The following is a 4,120-nucleotide window of genomic DNA, read 5'->3' on the forward strand; positions in this document are numbered from 1 at the left end:
TTGTTTTGTGTAGGTACTCACGTATACTCGTCAACCTCTCAATCCCAAGAGTTGACGAAACAAGCTCTTGAGAGCAAAGATGACTTGAGATCATGTGGACTATCCTTACCACTATTCCTTTCGCGCAACGACTATGCGCATCTCTCTCACTTGACTCTCACACGACTATGGGCTATATACCGCTTGTCGCTTCATGCTTATTTTACCGTGTTCACTTTGCATGCTATGCTTGCTTCTATGCCTTTGCCATGCAATTGTGACCCTTGCTTGCATCTACCCATGATTCACAATTATGTTTCTCCTATGTGTATTTGCATGCTTGGTGCAGATCCTTGTTGCTATTCCATGTTTATCATGTGCCTCATGCTATTGATGTTATTTTTCTCATATCCTCCTTTCATGCTTGTGCTATGTCATGTGAATTATTCATGCACACTTTTTGCACCCATGATATGCTTGCCATGATTCCTTCTAGTATGTTGCATCTTCGCACTACTAGCTTGCTTGACTTGATCACCATGATTTCTTGCTTTGTCGCATCACCCATGTTCAAATCTTACTCGCCTTCTTGGGTTGATGACATATATGTTCGTGCCTCTCACATGATACATCTTGTTCATTGTCGCTTGCCTCCAATTGTTGCATCTATGCTCATTGATCTTGGAGACTTGGATATATTACTTGCGATGCATGCTTGTTTACTTGAGCCTATTGTCTTTGGTTGTTGTCGCATCTTATGCTTTCATGCCATGCCACATATTGTACTTTATTATGATAAGCATGATGACAACACTTGTTGGGTATCTCACCATTCGAATGATAGGTGTTGCATTTGCACTAACCTCATTTGTTTTTTCGAGTGTTTGTCATGTTCTTTCATTTTGAAGGATTCACACGGTGGCACCATCATGAAACACCTTGGTCATGTGAAGGCGTACATGATGCACAACACCAACATTTTTGACATCCTCATAAAGGTGAACTCATTCCCTTTGAGCCATCCTCAAATATGCATATTGGATGGGTCACTCTTTCATTGTTGTTTCCTTCTTATTGTCTACATGGTACATCTCGTGAATAGAGGAGCGACATTGAAGATTGTCTCTATTGACCTTCACACTGAGGAGCGCTTGGACTTATTGGATGCACCTTCGAACCTCCACTCATGCCATGACATTGAGCATTGGTACACCAACACCTCCATATTTGTTGATTGTGCTCACACATGTCATGCTCGATGGACATATCATACACATGACAAATTTGCATCTTATGCATGGATTGACTCACATCATGATTGCCTTGTTGCATCTTGTATTCCCATGTCATTCATAATATATGAGCTTGTGCATTTCCTTAGCAAATTTGTCGTGATTATCTTGATGGCATATTCATACATCATGATCTTATTGCCTACCATCAATTGCATGATCACATCACATTGAGCATCCATTACCATATTCATGCTATTGATAAACTGTCACATCCCTAGCTTCTGGTGTTGCCTAGTGTTTGCATCTTGCTTGCATCATGTTTAAATTTCTGAAACTTGAATTGAGGATTGTTGAAACCTCAGAAATCTGACTAAAAGAAGGGCAAGCACCCTTTAAATAGCATTTTGTCAATCCAAAATGCCCTAAAAATAGTTTTGTGAATTTTGGCAAGAGTTATATATCAAACCAAAATTCTGGAACATTTTTAAGGAATTATTTGGTCTCTGAATTTAAATCAGTAATCTATTTGAATTTGGGGATATATTCATAATATATAATGAATATATTTTCAAATGCTTTGAAATGTTTTATGTACTTTTGGAATAGTCCAGAGAGGTAACATAAAATATCTCAGAGTGTTTTGGCACTGTTTTGAATTCATTTTGAATTTTGAATCAGTGGCAAAATGTATAAATAAAAACAAAACAAAACAGAGATAAAATTAGAAAAGGCAGAGGACTTACCAGGTCCTTACCTGGCGCCCACCTCGTGGCCCAGCACTGTAGTTGAGGCCCAGCCCAGCAGGCAGCCGACACGCCAGTCGTCTCCCTCCTCCCGCCAGTCGGACGGGGCGCGTGCCCGGCGCGCGTGTGCGTTCGGCGCGGCACGCAGCACCCTGCCTGGCTGCCCCATCATCGCCCTGGACGCCTCCCGCGATGCCACGCAGCCCTCTAGACCACCTCTCACTCTCCCCGGCCTCGTCCCCTCCTCTGTCCTGCTCCTCTCACCATCGAACGGAGCCGACGCCACCATCACCGTTCGTCATGGCCACCGACCTCCCCACGCCCAGCCATCCCGACCACGAGCTCCACCTCGCTGCCGCGCACCTCTACGCCGAACTACACGACCCCGTACGCCCTAAAGCCTCGTCATCGAGCTCATCTTCTCTGCACGGCCACCGGAGATCGCCATCGTCGCCCCGTCGCCTCCAAGCCTCCCCTGAGCCACTGAGCCACTCATCTGATTCGCCGTGAGCTTCTCCTTCGTTCTCCTCTCTCCCCTTGCTCGATTGCGCCACGTAGTCGTCGTTCCCACCGGACCCGAGAACTCGCCGCCGCCGGCCATGGCACCGCCGTAGCTAGAGCGCATCCACGACGCATCCGAGCCCACCCCCGTGCTCAGCGAGTCCACAGGACTCCGTAGCAACCCGCAGCTTGTCCTTCCGTGCATCAAAACGCCGTTTCTGAGCGTGTCGTAGCTCCGGCCGCCGCCCAAGTGGTCGCCGTCATCGATCCCAGCCTCCCTGCGCCCAGCTACGTACACCCCTAGATGCGGGCGAGCGAGGGCTCCCTTCTGGTGCCCTCAGCGCATGCAGCCGCTGCCCCTAGCGCCACCCCGGCGAGCTGCCGCCGCACCGGATGGTCGCCGGCGGTTAACTCCGGCTGTGCCGACGTGGCACAGCCATTAGCGGCTAATCCCTCCACTAACCAACCCCCCTAGGCCACTGACTCATGGGCCCCACGCCCTAATTAACATAGATTACATTTCTGTTTAGTTTTAACTAACCTCAATGGGCCCATGAGTCAGCTTTGACCAAGATGACATGGCCGTTGACTGGGCCCACTTGTCAGCGACCTAACCAACCTTGTGTCACTGACCAGTAGGCCCCACTAGTCAGGTTTTGACCTGGGCCGCGTCAGTTGACTTGCTGACGTCACGGTGACACAATGCTGACGCGGTTAATCATTTTCTAGATTTAAAAATCAGAAATTCCAGAAAATGCCCAAAACTTCTAAAAATCATAGAAAATTATCTATAACTCCAAATGAAATAATTTATATATGAAAAATTATCAAAAAAATTCAAGGAATCCATCTGTGCCATTTTCATGCATGTTAGAACAATTTAAGGCCACTGTTTAGGACAAATCCAATAAAGGGCATTTAAATAATCATATATGGAGTTGGAATTTGAATCTTGTATTCAAACCAACTTCATTTAATTGTGTTGCTAGTTGCATTAGCTCAATCAACAACATATTGCCATGTCATTATCATGCATCATGTTGTGCATTGCATTGATTGTGTTCCTTCTCTATTGCCGGTGGTTGTCCCCTCTCCATAGACGCTGTACCAATGTTGTGATCGTTGACACTGATGAAGACCCAATGATATCTTCAGAAGTGCCAGGCAAGCAAAACCCCTTGTTCATTTCGATACAATCCCACTCTCTCGCTCCTGCTCTCTTTTACTGCATTAGGACAACACATTTTCCTCTGTTACTTGCTGCGGTAGTTGAACCCCTTATCCTCTGCATGACCTGTCATTGCCACAGTAAATAGATGAAACCCACTAGCATGAGTAGGAGTTGTTTGAGCCCTGATGTGCCTACCCATTCATGCTTGTTTGTCATGCCTGCTACTGCTTAGAGTTGAGTCAGGTCTGATTCATCGGGGATGAATCGGAGGTGTGTAAACATGTCCTACGGTTGAGAGCTAAGTCTGTGAAAACGATTTGGTAAAGGTAGCGGTGAGAGGCCATGTAGGAGTACATGGTGGGTTGTCTCATTGAAGCCGTCCTTAGGAACTGAGTTCTGTGTTTGTGATCCATGAAACAGTTACTACCACACATTGGGCCCGAAACCAATGGACCCTCTCGGCTTCTTGATCACCCTTGTCCTTTGTCCAG

The sequence above is a fragment of the Triticum aestivum genome, chromosome 7A (assembly GCF_018294505.1).
Source record: "Triticum aestivum cultivar Chinese Spring chromosome 7A, IWGSC CS RefSeq v2.1, whole genome shotgun sequence".
Lineage (NCBI taxonomy): Eukaryota > Viridiplantae > Streptophyta > Magnoliopsida > Poales > Poaceae > Triticum > Triticum aestivum.